Source organism: Cynocephalus volans, chromosome 13 (assembly GCF_027409185.1).
Source record: "Cynocephalus volans isolate mCynVol1 chromosome 13, mCynVol1.pri, whole genome shotgun sequence".
NCBI classification, from domain to species: Eukaryota; Metazoa; Chordata; class Mammalia; order Dermoptera; family Cynocephalidae; genus Cynocephalus; species Cynocephalus volans.
In genome coordinates, this window is record NC_084472.1 from 16,874,973 (window position 1) to 16,890,930 (window position 15,958).

General features: G+C 38.5%; 1 long non-coding RNA gene across 1 annotated transcript; it reads left to right on the top strand.

Moving 5' to 3' along the window:
* The first annotated feature begins 1,509 nt into the window (after nucleotides 1-1,509).
* On the top strand, nucleotides 1,510-12,245 carry LOC134361502 (uncharacterized). The gene is made up of 4 exons (XR_010021464.1): nucleotides 1,510-1,854; nucleotides 5,587-5,637; nucleotides 8,087-8,233; nucleotides 12,143-12,245. It is a non-coding gene; the product is annotated as an uncharacterized LOC134361502 (long non-coding RNA).
* The last annotated feature ends 3,713 nt before the right edge of the window (nucleotides 12,246-15,958 follow it).

A 15,958-nucleotide genomic window follows, 5' to 3' on the forward strand; every position in this document is an offset into this window, starting at 1 on the left:
CCTGGGGGATATTGATAATGGAGGAGCTGTGCCTATGTGAAGGTAGGGCTGTGTATGGCAACTCTCTGTTATTTTCTGCTCAATTTTGCTGTGAATACAAAAGTGCTCTAAAAACTGAAAAAAAACAAAAACAAAAAAACCCCCCGTGTTTCACCTATTCAACATTCTACCCCCACCATGATAATCTGTGACAACCACTGATCTGTTTACTGTCTGTATTTAAACTTAACTTTATAGAGAGTAGAACTGTGGTTACTAGAGGTTGGGAAGAGGGGAAAGGAGGAGGGAATGGGGGAGGTTGTTTAATGGACACAAAACTACAGCTTGATAGAAAAAATAAGTTCTAGTGGTGTAGTACAGTAGGCCTTGGTATCAATAATTAACAATTATTTACTGTATGTTCTCAAATGTCTAGAAGAGAGGAGTTCAAATGTTCTTATCACAAAGAAATGAGAAAGTTTTGCGATGATAAATACACTAATTATCCTGACTTGATATATAACTTTGTACCCTAAAAATATATACAAGCAAAATGTGCCAATTAATAAATAAATTCCTTAAGACAACAATAAAAAACTTTTAAAAATAATTTTATAAAAGATTTTTTAATAAATTGATTGGACTTTATTAGATGGTGCTTTCTCTGAAAGAGTGTCTTTCACCTTAAAAAAGTTATAGTTGGGGCCAGCCCGTGGCTCTCTTGGGAGAGTGCGGTGCTGATAGCACCGAGGCCGCGGGTTTGGATCCTATACAGGGATGGCCGTGAGCGTGGTGCGGTTGACACCAAGCCAAGGGTTGCAATCCCCTTACCGGTCCAAAAAAAAAAAAAAGCTACTTTATCACGTCTTACATTCTTGGCATTCCTGGCCATAATCCAAAATGTAAGCCCTTTCTGCAGGCTCAGTTTTGAATTTTTTCCTGGACTGGGTTAGTTTTCGCTAACCCAGTCTTCCACTGTTTCCCATCCTACCTCACGTTTTAACAATGCCCTCCGGAATGCCTTTCCCTGGTAAACAAAATCCCCTAAATCGTTAACCTCTTTGAAGAACGTTCCTCTACTTCCTGATTTTGACTGAATCCTTGATCTGAGGACTCTTCACAGGCCTCCTGTCCCGGGGTTTTCTGCTCATTTCACTTATTTCTACAGTGGGACTCTGGCTCCAGGAGTCCAATTCACTTCAGTTCCTGCCCTCCCCCCCACGTAACCTGCTTCTCCACGGAGAACTTTCTGACTTTTAATATTTATTCAACCTCCACCAATCTTTTTTTTTTTTTTTTTATCACCCCAAGCCTGTTCCACCTGTGGAATCTTTCAACAGTTTGGCCACTACTGTGGATCCTTCTCTCTCCGACCTCCGTACACCCTCGCCTTCTCCCTCTCAGCTCCATCCCCCGCGCCTTCACTTTCCAGCTACTGAGCCTGGACTCTTTAGGTCCTCCCTGGCTTCTCCCTGCTCTTTGGAGCAGAGCTCCGTTCCCGAGCACGTGCGCGGTTCCACTTCTCCCCTCGCTCCGCTCCGTGGGCCTAGCACGTGTCTCTGTGGGGAAACATCCAAATGTTGGCTGACACTGATTCAGGGCTGAGGGCTGTGGATGGCATTTTTGACTTTTTCATTTCTCCTAATTTCCACTCCTTCACGACGAGGTCCCACTACTCCCACTACTGCACAGCTACACCCAGTCTTGGCGAGTAGGCTCCAGCCCGCGCGTGCTCGCTGAGGAGGCGCGGGCCCGGCGGAAGCCATGTTTGTGGCGCGCAGCATCGCGGCGGACCATAAGGACCTCATCCACGATGTGTCTTCCGACTTCCACGGCCGGCGGATGGCGACCTGCTCCAGCGACCAGAGCGTCAAGGTGCGTGTGGCGCTTTCGGGAGGGCCGAGCCTGGAAGGAGGGGCGTGGGAAGCGGCGCGGGGGACAGGGACTTGCTCCGATTCCAGTGTACGCTGCCGGAAAGGAGGCCTGGAACCCCGGGGGACAGCGGGCAGACCCCAGCCGGCCTACGCCGCCCTCCCGGCCAGCGCATTATGGGGTCACGGCTGCCCGCGGGGCCGCGCTCCCTTGCGCCTGCGAAGGGCAGACGGTCTGGCACGTGCGCGACCGCCGCCGGGTGCTGGGGGGCCTGGGAGCCGATGGTCCGGGGGCGCCTGGGGCCGGCGCGCCAGGGCGCTCGGGCTCTCCTGCTGCCCGCCTGCCGTGGACTCGTCGCCCCGCGGCGCCTGCCGGTCGCAGGTCTTACGACGCACAAGGTCGACCCCAGCACTTGTGGGGGGACCTGTGGGGAGGCCGCCTTCGTGGGCAGCGTGTCCACGAGTTCTGGTGCCTCACCTGCGTTCCTCACAGTCCTGGGGGGCTGTTCTCCACTTGGGGTCAGATCAGAAGCTCGTTTTGTTTCACGAAGAAGAAAAATACAAACCGTTCACATCCAGTGAAGTCTGTACCTGCTACCTAGACATCGGAGTGTTTGTTCCCTAAAGTTGCTGTGAACGTCTGTAGACTCTTGGACAAGCAGAATTTCTATATGAGGATGATATTTGGGACTTTGGAATCTCAGAGAAATGTTATAGGGAAATGATAATAGACTTGAAGATGAGAGCTGGAGAATGGATTATGTTCATTCTCTACAACTCCAAAGTAACTGAAGATATGAAGGACAGTTTATCCTTTTTCACATTCAAGTTTGATACCAAAGATCTCTCAAAGATGAAGGTATTATAACAGCAAATTATCCATCGAATAACCGTAGTGTTGTGACTCTTAAAAGGTTTAGTATCATCTTTTTAAAAAATTGGTTTGTTCTTATTGTGATAAGCTGCGTAACCTTTTAAGTGCACAATTCATTGACATTAAGCACGACGGTCACATGATTGTGCAGCCATCACCGCTGCGCACCTCCAGAACCTTTTCATCTCGGGTTGGTGAGACCGAAACTGCCCGATAACTCCCTGTGTTGGGCAGCCCCTCCCTGGTAACCTCTATTTTACTTTCTACGAATTTACCTTTTCTAGATACCTCATATAAATGGAGTCATAGAATATTTGTCCTTTTGTGTCTGGTTTATTTTACTTAGTGTAATTTCAAGGATTATCCAAATTGTAACATGTATTAGAATTTCATTTTATTTTAAGGCTGAATAATATTTCATCATATGGGAAGGAGAGGGAATAGTGAGAGTCTGGTGAATCGACTTAAGATTACAGCTAGATAGGAAAAATAAGTTCGGGTGGCGTGCAGTAGTGCTAGGCATCTATAATTAACAATAATTTATTGTACTCAAATGGCTAGAAGAGAGGAGCTTACATGTTCTCATCACAAAGAAACGAGATATTTGTGTGATGGTGAATTTGCTAGCCACGCTGATTTGATCGTTACATTGTATACACATATTGAAATATAACTGTGGGGCTGGCCTGTTACTCACTTGGGAGAGCAGTGGTGCTGGTAACACCAAGGTCAAGGTTCAGATCACCTTACCAGCCAGCCCCCAAAACAAAACAACAAACAAAAAAGAAATATAACTCGACCTCATCAATATGTACAATCAACATGTTTCAATTTAAAAATAAGTTAAAAAATAGATAGTAAAAGTAAATTAAGGAAAGGGGAAGAAAAATTTGGTTGTGTCTATTTACCACATGTTGCTTGTCAATTCCTCCATCCCCCTTTTGGCTCTTGTGAATAATGCTGTTATAAGCATTGGTGTACAAAAATCTGTGCAAGTCCCTGTTTTCTTGTTTTGGGGAAACATTTCAAATATATAATTGTCCTAAATTGGCTGGCATAAATTGTCTAGGTATGTTGATTAAATATATATCAAATTCATACTCTGAATGACATCTCAATCAGCTTTATTGATGTACAAAGAGGTTTTGTGGGAAGGGTGTCTTTACCCAAAGAGTTTTTACCTGAGGATGAAGAATTATACTTATTTGTATTTTATTAGTATTTAATTTGTTTTTCATTATTTTGCAGCCTCATGTCCATTTCTTTCAGAGTACTTTTTCTTACTGATGAGCCATGTGTTTATTCACACTCATGTGCACACATGTATGCATACATATATACTTATTTGTGCAAGTAATATTCTTTTTATTTACAAAGAGAAAAAATTACTTATAGGTTCATTACTGTCTTAAGACTCATTGTTAATATTTACGATTTTTTTCTTTTAATGTTTTAAATAGTTGTTATGGTAGTGTATATATCTGTAAATTTGCAGCCATGGCATGCAAAATTTTATTGTATTAATTCCAGTATTGCTGCATTGTCTTAATAATTACCATTCCTAATGGCTTAGTTAATGTGTGTTAACAGGCCATACATTTGTTTTCATTATCCACTTAGTACTGGATCTTTTAGCTGATCTTTCAGTATGTAGATTGTGTCTGTCAGAAGTAGTGTTGCCATGAAAATCTTCATTAATTTTCATCATTTTATACATTTTGGGTGATTTCCTTATGCTAATTCCAGAAGAGAAATTAGTGAACATTTTAAAAACTTTTGACAAGAATTGGCAAATTGCTTTTTTGTAGGTTTTACCATTTTATACTGCCAGTGAGAACATTGATTTGATAGCATCATTGTGCACTTTGGGCGTTAGCATTACATTTTTCAGCAGGTTAACTTGGCACCTTGTCATTGTAATCTGTATTTTTTGTGGATAGTAAGGCTCAATATTTTGCTTTAACATTTGTTACATATACAGTTAGTCCTTGTTATTTGTGGATTTGGTATTTGTGAATTTGCCTACTTCTAAAATTTATTTGTGACCCCAAAGTCAGTACACATGGTGCTTTTGCAGTCATTCATGACATATGCAGAGTGAAGAAAATTTGAGTCTCAGGACACATGTTTCTAGATGAGGTGGAGCAAGGTACGCGTCTGTCTTCTTGTTTTGGCTCATGCTGTAAACAAGTGTTCTTTTTATGGTCTATTTAGTGCCATGGTTTTTGCATTTTTTGTTCTTTCTGTTGGTAATTTCACTATTTAAAGTGGCCTCCAAGTTTAGTGCTGAAGGGTTGTGGTGCTGTCGAGTGTTCTTTAGCTCAAAAAGGCTGCGATGTGCCTTGGAGAAAATAGATGTGTTAGAGAAGCTTCCTTCAGGCATGAATTCTAGCACTGTTGGTTGTGAGTTCATTGTTGACGAATCACCAATATATATTAAATAAGGTATCTTTAAACAGAAACACACGTAAAACAAATTATGTATTGATTGATGAAAATGTTAGACCAGAGGCTCACAGGAACCTAACCCTGTATTTCCTCTAGGAGCAATGTTTCAGTGGTCAAGGCAGCTTTATAGAACATAACTACTGCAAATAATAAGACTTGATTATAACTGTAATTGTCTCTATTAACTGTTAGAGCTTGGGTTCCTTGATCCCTCAGTGTTTGGCCCAGCGACTGACACATTCAAAGTTCTCAATAAATATTTGGTTGAGTGAATGAATGTTACTCTTACTGGTTGTATTCTTTTGTGACTTTTATGTTCACCTCTTTGCCTGTACATTGATTTAGTCTTATAGTTTTTTGTATCAATTTGTAGGAATTGTTTGTATAAAATGTCTGCCTTTTATTTTCTTACAGGTCTGGCATAAAAGTGAAAGTGAAGATTGGCATTGTACTGCTAGCTGGAAGGTTAGTATTTATTTTTACAATACATTTTTTAAAAAATTAAAATGTTTACTATGTATTTGGTAGTATCAATGACTTGCTTGTCAGCTTTGAGAAAATCATACAATTTAGTTCTTTTCATGGAAAGATATTTTACATTTTTTCACTATTAAAGTAACAGAAATACATTTCTGTGAATCTGAGAGTAAGAATATCTGTAATTTCACAGTATTCTAACATGGCTATTTTAGGATTACACCATATTCAGCATATTTCTTACTTTTTCTTTTACATATTTTTAATAGTTTTATTTCTTGCTTTAAAAAAAAAACTTTACTCAGAATTTTTCATTCCTTAAAAGTCATAAATTTTAATGTAGTTTTAAACTTGCAGTTGTACAGACATCACCACAATCCAGTTTTAGAACACTTCCATCAACTCAGAAATTTTCCTTGTGCCCATTTGTATTCGATCCCTCTTCCTACCCCCAAGCCACAGGTGACCATTGATCCATTTCTTCTATAATTTTTAATCTTTTCTAGAAGTTTTATATAAATGGAGTCCTATAATTTGTAGTCTTCTGTGTCTGGCTCCTTTCCCCTAGCATATTTTTAAGGTTCATCCATGTTGTATTACATGTCTATAGTTCGTTCCTTTGTACTGCTGAGTAGTACATTGTATGGATATGTCACATTTTGTTTCTCCATGTTTTCATTTCTCTTTGGTAGATACCAGGAGTGGAATTTCTGGATTGTGTATCTTTAACTTGCTAAGAAATTGCCAAACTTTTCCAAAGTGGCTGTACCATTTTACATTCTCACCAGCAATAGCTTTCCTATGTCTTTAAAGGCTCTTTTTAAACATCCAATAAATATACCATTTTGCTTAACTGAACATACTGTTTTGCTTAAGTTGTTTCCTTTTTATTGTGATGAACATTTTTGAGCAAATCTTATTCTTTAGATTCTGTTTTACTGGGAATCTAACAGTTTATAAAACCTCTCTGCCTTAGTGCCTTTTTTACTTAATAGACCTGTATAAATAAGAATTAAAGGTGGAACCAAAAAAACTGGACAAAACAAAGGATACAAAATAAGGGTACATAGTTTACCTTTGGTTGGTGACATTGCTACCATGAAGTGGTTATCAGATTAACAAGTGTTCTTATGTTGTTGCATGTAAAAAATGTTAGATATACAGAAGTGTGAAACACATTTGTAAATGTAATTGGTGAACTCATGTTTATTTTTAGACAATATTTTTACTGGGAAGCACCTAGCAAATTCTTTTGGTGGTGAAATGCTTTCAGACCTTTTCATCCTTTTTTTTTTTTTTTTTTTTTTTTGGTGTGGTCAACATGAAGAGGTTGTAGAATAGTAATAGACATTTTTCATATATAAAGATAATGAGATACTTAGCTTTTACATTATTTTCTCAGGGTACAAGGATTTGGGTTTCTCTGTATTTGCTCACTGAATGCCTATTTTCCTCAAATAGTCCATTGTCTAAGATCCATTGGTTAAGATCTTTTAAGCATTTTGCTGCTGTAGTTTCTATATACCGTTAGGCTTTTTTTTTTTTTTAAAAAAGATGACCGGTAAGGGGATCTCAACCCTTGGCTTGGTGTTGTCAGCACCACGCTCAGCCAGTGAGCAAATCGGCCATCCCTATATAGGATCCGAACCCGTGGCCTTGGTGTTATCAGCACCGCACTCTACTGAGTGAGCCACGGGCTGGCCTCCGTTAGGCTTTTGAAGCAGATAATTTTTTAAAAAATAGAATGGTGCTTTTTAAGATTGAGCTATAATTTACATACCATTGTGTTCACCCATTTAAAACATACAATTTAGTGATTTTACGTTATTCACAAAGTTGTGCAACCGTCACTATTATCTAATTTCAGGACATTTTCATCACCCCAAAAGGAAACCCATTTAGCAGTCACTTCGTATTCTCCCCTCTCCCAGATGCTGGTAACGACTAATGTGCTTTCTGTCTTAATGGACTTTGAAGCAAATAATTTAGATTAATCTGATTTTATTTATTTTGTTAGGTGGATGTTTCCTGTAGAAAGAATTTGCGAGTAAAAAAATTGTGGACTCATAAGAATCTCTGTTTCAAAGCTTGGGTAGGCTAAACTCTGAAGCAGGTCTCCAACTGTTATCCCTGGAAGTTGTCAACTTTATCTGAATGGATTTTTCTTTATTAGTAAAATGTTAGAAGAACTTGATTCTAGAAAGGCTGCAATCCTCAGTATAGAATATCTTCGAAAGGTTAAAGAATTCTGGAATTTAACTTTTTAATCTAAATGCTAAATTGATTAGCTTTCTCCTTTAATGAAGTAAAAATATCTGTATTCTCTTTCTTCAAGTAAAAGTTTTTATGTGTGAAATGTGAATGAATTCAGGTTCCCCCCCACCAGAATAAACAGAGATATTGAATATATGTTCTTTTTTTTTTTTTAATTCCCCAGACTCACAGTGGATCTGTATGGCGTGTGACATGGGCACATCCTGAATTCGGACAGGTTTTGGCTTCCTGTTCTTTTGACTGAACAGTTGCTGTGTGGGAAGAAATAGTAGGAGAATCAAATGATAAACTGTGAGGACAGAGTCACTGGGTGAGACATTTGTTAGTATTCTGAGGGTGGGGAGGGGGAGACGTGACCAGCCAGGGAGCATTAGTGTCTGTCATAACACCATGCTCTAACTAACATAGTTAACAGGCCAGCTGGAGCATTAGTCCTTCTAAGAATATCTCAGGCACTTGCTAAAATGTTACCATTCCCCTCTTAATTTACCAGTTCCACTTTTCTTTTTTCCATATTTTCCTCAGACTTGTTTTTTAATTTTGTCTTGGGCCTGAAGTGGTACTCAGGAGCACCCATGGCATTGTTTAGTTGTAACTTTCATAATGAATCCAGAGTATTTACTTTGTATATGATTTTATATACTATATGTTTTATATGGTATTAATGTATGATTTATTTATTACTTTTTTTTACTTTTTTGCCTTTTTCTTTTTGTCTTGTTTTTTTTGGTTTGTTTTTGGTGGCTGGCTGTACAGGGATCTGAACCCTTGATGTTGGTGTATATGATCATAAGGATATGGTTTTAGAGTACCCTCTCAAATCCTTTAAAAACTTGCTCTGTTTTGTGGTTCCTTTTGCTTTCTTACAAAATGCGCTCTCCTTTATCTGTGCCTACTTTAAGCTCTAGCTCTGCCCTCATTGCATGTTTGAGTTTGGGCAAGAACACACGTTGTGTGCTGCTCAAGTTCCTCGTCTGTGAGTGGGAGAACCGAGCTAGGTGATCTTTAAGACCTTTCCAGTGTGTTCATTTTAAGATTATCATCTGTAGGCTTGCTCTTTCCCCCTGTGATTGTTTTTTGTAATAATCATACACATGGTATAAAATTCAAAAGGTATAAAATGGTGCACACAGTGAGAACATCCTCCCCTTTCCTCACCACCTAGGTCTCTCCCTAGAGGCAGCTGCTATTGCAGCTTTTTGTGTGTTCTTCCAGAATACACAAAGAAGACATATACAATGTTTTTTTCTCCCTCCCTTCTCCCCCAACTTCCCTACTAATGCTTGCATGCTATTGACACTTTTTTCTGATGTATTTTTTTTGACTATAGTAAATATATCTAATATAATATTCATCATTTTATTTATTTATTTATTTATTTTGGCGGCTGGCTGGTACTGGGGATCCAAACCATTGACCCTGGTGTTATATAACACTGTGCTCTAACCAACCGAGCTAACCGGCAGACCCCCATTTTAACTATTTGTAAGTGGTGCAGTTCAGTGGCATGAATTACATTCATGGTGCTGTGTACCCATCACTGTTATCCATACCCAGAAGTCCTCATCATCCCCAACATAAACTCTACAACATTAAATAATACCTCCCTTTTCCCCCTCTTCGTAACCCCTGGTAACCTCTACTGTACTTTGTCTATTAATTTGTCTATTCTAGGTACTTGTGTTAAGTAGAATCATACAGTATTTGTCCTTTTGTGACTGACTGATTTCACTAAGCAAAATGTTTCCAAGGTCCATCCATATTCATATATCATGTTCATGTATCAAGCATACATCAAATTCATTCCTTTTTATGGCTGACTAATACTTCATTGTGTGTATGTATACCACATTTTACTTATCTGTTCATTTGCAGATGGCTGTTTGGGTTGTTTCCACTTTTTGGCTATTAGGAACACTATTATAAGCACTGGTGTACAGATACCTGTTTGAAACCCTGCTTTCAGTTCTTTTGGATATATACCTAGGAGTGGAATTGCTGGCTCATATGGTGGTTACATGTGTAACTTTTTGACGTACTGTCAAACTGTTTTCCACAGAGGCTGTACCATTTTACATTCCCACCAACAATACACAGGGGTTCCAATTTTTCCACATTTTTATCAACACATGATATTTTCTGGTTTTTTTGTTATAGCCATCCCAGAGGGTATGAAGCGGTATCTCATTGTGGTTTTGATTTGCATTTCCCTAGTGATTAACAAGGTTGAGTATCTTTTCATGGGGCTGTTGGCCAATAGCATGTCTTCCTTGAGGAAATGTTCATTCAAGTCCTTTGCCCATTTTTCTAATTGGGTTTTTTGTTGTTGTTGAGTTGTAGGAGTTCTTTATATATTCTGGATATTGATCTCTTATCAGGTACATGATTTGCAAATATTTTCTCCTAGTACGTGGGTTGTCTTTTTACTCTTTTGATAGTGTGCTTTTGTTTTTGGCTTTTGGTTTTTTGGGGGGGGTTTTGGCAACTGGTTGGTATAGGAATCAAACTCTGGACCTTGGTGTTATCAACACCATGCTGTAACCAGCTGAGCTAACTGGCTAGCCCTATAGTGTCTTTTGATGCACAAAATTTTTAAATTTTGATGATGTCCAGTTTATTTATTTTTTCTTTTGTTTCCTGTGCTTTTGGGGTCATATCCAAGAAATCATTGTCAAGTTTAATGTCATGAAGACTTTCCCTAAGGTTTTCTTCAAGAGTTTTATAGCTGTATTTCTTAGTTTAGGTTTTTGATCCATTCTGAGTTAATTTTTGTATATGGTGTAAGGTGAAGGTCCAAATTCATTCATTTGCATGTGCATATCCAGCTTTCTCAGCACCATTTATTGAAAAGACTGCCCTTTCCCCCATTGAATAGTCTTGGCACCCTTGTTGAAAATCAATTGACCATACATGGAGGATTTATTTCTATTCTATTCCATTGGTCTCCTTATGCCAATACCACTCTGTTTTAATTACTGTAGCTTTCTAGCTTGAATGCTATTCATATGATTTTACAACTCTTTTCTTACAGGGGGAGGAGTTGGTCTGATTGCCTTTGCACTAGAGCCTCCTTAAGACAAACAGCTGCTTAAGGAGAGAAGGGAAATGTATGGAATTAGAAGGAATTTTTCTGGCATCAGTCTGAGGTGTGTCAGTGTAGTATACTATAGGGTGGGTTTAGGAGTTGTGGCATATAAAGGGTTTTTCTTCTAATTTTAAGATATTTATTTGTATTAGTTAAATGTATTGACTTAACTAATTGATTTATTTTTTCAACATTTGTGTTGATGTTACTTATTCAGTGGTGTTTGTAGAAAAAGTTTGCTAAGATATTTGATGTTTACCTAACATTAGTCTTTTAACATTGAGATACCTTGAGAAATATTTTGGTAACCACAGATAGTAAACTATTGATTTTTAAATTTTATTGACATTTTCAGTCAAATATTGTCCTATCTAGGTACCAGAAAATAGCTTTTAAATGTAATGCTGGACTTCTGTGATCATCACAATGCCAGCTTACTACCATTCACTATTAAACACCTTCACTTAAAGGTCAGTAGTGGTGGTTTAAGGAGGATTAACATTTTATGCTTAAGAGAAGAAGTTGTATGCCTTCCATTTGCTGTTAAAGGATTTAAATAAGTTTTACTGCTTGCAGTGTGCTTTCTGTGACAAAACTACCAAAATGAAAATTCTAACATTTTCTGGTTCTGTGACAAGTCTACTTATGAGAGATTACTTACATAATAAAGTTTAGGCTTTCTAAGGTAGACTCTTGGTGCTTTTGCCAAAGATCAGATGGCTGTAGGTGTATGGGTTGATTTCTGGGTTCACTATTCTATTCCATTAATCCGTGTGTCTGTTTTTATGGAAGTACCATGCTGTTTTGCTTATTATAGCTTTGTAGTATACTTTGAAGTCAGGTAGTGTTATGCCTCAAGCTTTATTATTATTATTATTTTTTGCTGTCTAAAGGCTGTCTAAAGGAAGAAATAAAGCATGCCTAAGGTGATCTGTGCATGTTAGTACATTAACGGGGGAATGGTTAAATAAACCACAGTATGTCTACATTTTGGAATGCATAGGTTAAAAAGAATGGAAGAATGAACTAGACTCACATAGAAGTAACTCCAAGACACAGTGGACATTTTTACACATTTGTTTATATTTATTTATTTATTTAGTTTTGGCTTTTTTCTTTTTTTTTTTTTTGCAGCTGGCCAGTAAGGGGATCTGAACCCATGACCTTGGCGTTATCAGCACCACACTCTAACCAAGTGAGCTCACTGGTCAGCTCTGAGGTGATTGCTATAAAAGTAAAGATACAGGAGGAGGCGGAGGAGGTTGTGCTTGGGATCTGACTGCTGATGTGGTGGCAAAGATCTTTAAACCTGGTGGTGGTGGTGGTGGTGGTGGTGGCGGTTGCAGTTGCTAGGGTGTTGGCCTTGGAATAATTCATTATGCCATACATTTGTTTTGGGTGCTTTTCTGTATCTGTGTGTTTTGTGGCTGTATCTGTTTTATTTTACATGAAACATTTTTAAAGATGCCTGTGTGTAAAGTACTATATAAGTGCTTCAATTAAGAACTTAATATTTGGTGACTGACTTTAGAACACGGCCTGGGCTGTCTTTTGCAAACAGGATTAGTCTTGTTAAATCATAATATACCAGCTAGTGTAGATAGCCACTTTGAAAATGTTACATACTTCCAAATGTACAATAGAGAATTTTGGAAAAAAAAAATTCTAAATGAAGTTCTACTGGATTTTTGTTAATATGTTAATTATTTTTAATACTTTAAGGAAAGACACTAGGTTTTACTAATTTTATTTTATTTTTTTTCTTTCTTTCTTTTTTTTTTTTTTTAAATTTTATTTTGTCGATATACATTGTGGCTGATTATTGCTCCCCATCACCAAAACCTCCCTCCCTTCTCCCTCGCCCCCCCCAACAATGTCCTTTCTGTTTGCTTGTCGTATCAACTTCAAGTAATTGTGGTTGTTATATCTTCTCCCCCCCCCCCCCCGGTTTTGTGTGTGTTTGTTTTACTAATTTTAAATCCTCTTCAGCTTGCATGTTATAAGTGACAAATAGTAGGTAATCAAAATATGTTTACTGAATAAATGGATACTGTCCTGCCATCAAATACCCTATTTTTCATAAAATTATGTAAGTTCACAATTAAAACTCAAAACTTGATTATGGCATCAAAATAGTCAGTCCTAACTTTTATCCATTTTCAGTTTTCTAGAACGGTAATTCTTTATTTATTTTATTTATTTTTTTTTAAATTTTATTTTGTTGATATACATTGTGGCTGATTATTGCTCCCCATCACCAAAACCTCCCTCCCTTCTCCCTCCCCCCCAACAATGTCCTTTCTGTTTGCTTGTTGTATCAACTTTAAGTAATTGTGGTTGTTATATCTTCTCCGCCCCCCCCCCCCCCCCCCCCCCGTTTAGAGCAGTAATTCTTTAGATTAGTAACTTCAGCCTTCGTTTTGATATTCATAAGGATGTCATGAAATTATTAGGGTAAAATAAGTTTTTGTTTACTTGAACTTTATGCAGGTGTATAGCACCTGAAGGAACAATATGTTCTGTTTCAAAAGAAAGCAAATGACGGTGTGGCGTTGGAGTTTCAGAAATGCAGAGAATCATTGCATTATGCTACTTTACTTGTTTTATGTAATGGCTTGCTGTTTCAGTTGTGGATGTTGCTTTGCATTTTTTGGTAACATAGAATTGAAGAAGTGACCGCATCTGTGCCAAGTTCTTATATCACAGGAACTTTCAATCAGCGTGCTAAAGGTGATGTTTGTGACGCTGGCTTTGTGTGAATATAGGAAGTTTTAGTAAGATCTTCCAATGTTCAGAACCCTGCATGGCTTACTTAGGTCACTTTCAGTTCACACTTAAACAGGTTCATAATATAAGTATAAGTCCTCTAGCAAGGTACAAATGTTTTTCTTTAAAAGAAGTAATCTGTTCCTATTAAAGTATCTTGGTGTCATCTCGGTAGGGTGTGCGGCAGTTCGTGTGTGGCTGTGGTAGGGTGTGTATTAGCTCTTTTCTTCCTCTCAGCTGCTCTAGTGCCACAATTAGGCTGAGTATTGCTCAGCTGCAGCTGCTGGGTGATTATGAACCATCAAGCTCCTGTCTAAACTCAGAGGCAGATTTAGCAAAAGGAGCTATAGTAGCAGCAGAGGGTGAAAGAGAACAGGCAGTGCTGCTGCCAATATCATTTGAACATGTCTGTATGCCAAGGAATTGTTGGCTGCAGCAGCACTGCTGTTGCCTCGGAACTAGCAGACTTGATGGCAATATATTCTGGTGTGGGTTAAGTTTACCCTGAAGATCTTGAAGCCCACTCCAGGAAAGACAGAGAATCCTGTAATTTCAGAGGATAGGATCGTATACTGATGAGGCACTGATGGACTGAATCACAAGCCTCTGTGCCTCAGCTCTTCCCCCACCCCCCACTGCCCCCCAACCTGGGGTAGCAGTGCCTTTCAGGTTCCCTTGTTTGACTGTGTACAGTAAGTTATGAGACTGCAGGTTCCTTGAAGTATATGCCGTATACTCCATTCTGCTTTAAGCTGTGATTCTTAGTATTCCTGCGGTTACTGTTGTCTGGGCAGTAGTAGGATTGCTGATGTGCGGGTTCTTTAGACTCCCTACTTTCTCCCAGGAAGTGGAAGGCCCTCAAGAGGGATTATTTCTAGGACTATCTGAACATCACCTATCCCCTGTGGCTGCCTGAATTTTGCAGGTAGGAAACTTAGGTTCTTTTATTCTTTCTTTATTCTCAACGTTTGAAAGGATGGACATCAACAAACACAGATACAGTATCGGCTATATATGGCAAGTCCCAGACTGGAAGATGCCATAGACAAATTTTGCTGCTCCTGAAATGTTGCTCAGCTTTTTTTTTTTTTTTTTCCTTAAAAGATGACCGGTAAGGGGATCTTAACCCTTGACTGGGTGTTGTCAGCACCACGCTCAGGCAGTGAGCTAACCGTCCATCCCTATATAGGATCCGAACCCGTGGCCTTGGTGTTATCAGCACCACACTCTCCCGAGTGAGCCACGGGCCAGCCCGTTGCTCAGCTTTATAGACATACCAAGCAAATAGCAGCAGCATCTTGTCTTCTCACTACTACTGTCTACCGAAAAACCAGAGACAATTCCTTTTGCTGATCCTGGCTTTGGAGCTTGGCGGTGCGGGGTTTGGCTAATTTGGGTTGGAAGTTAGAGACTATTGAGAGAAGCAGTGCTAAAACTTGTATAACCAGAAGCTAGGAAGAGGTACAGGAAGACTGTACACTTGAACATTAACAAGTACACATCGTCATTGTGTCACATACTTAGCAAGATGTTGGTGTGATGACCTTTTTCTTTGTGCTCCCACAAAACCCCTCTCAAAGCACATCTCTCCCTTGCATTGTAATTATTTCTTTCCTTGACTGTCTGTTATCCTTTACCTAGTGTTCACTGTGGCAAGGAGCTCTTCTATGTTAATCTTTGAGAATAGCCCCTAGCACAATAAATACTAAATGAATTTTGAATTGCATACAGAGCTATGGTTCTGGGTATATTTATGTGACTGTAACTACAGACTTTTTCTACATACAACAGATATTTTAGGTACACCTCTACTAAAATCTTATACAGCTAGTTTAGTGCTTTTCCTAGGTTAAAGTTAAATAAACTCTTTAGACTTTTGCTCTCAAGATTTGGTTCTAGAAAATGATTTTATAAAATAGTTTAAACAATCCTGCAAACATGAATTTAAAGTTCATTTTGATATTTCTAACATAAACTGGAAATTCTTTGTAGTTGAAGTTAAACTAGTCTTAAGTAAGGTTTATATTAAATATTTTTTACTATTTTAGTGAATATAGAAAGCCCAAGGTTTGCAAAAAAAAGAAAGAAAAAAATCCGAGATTTTCCTAAAATACGTATGGTATTATCATGTTAGTAGTGACAATTATGACACATGTTTGTATCTGCCTAGGACAAAAAGAAAAA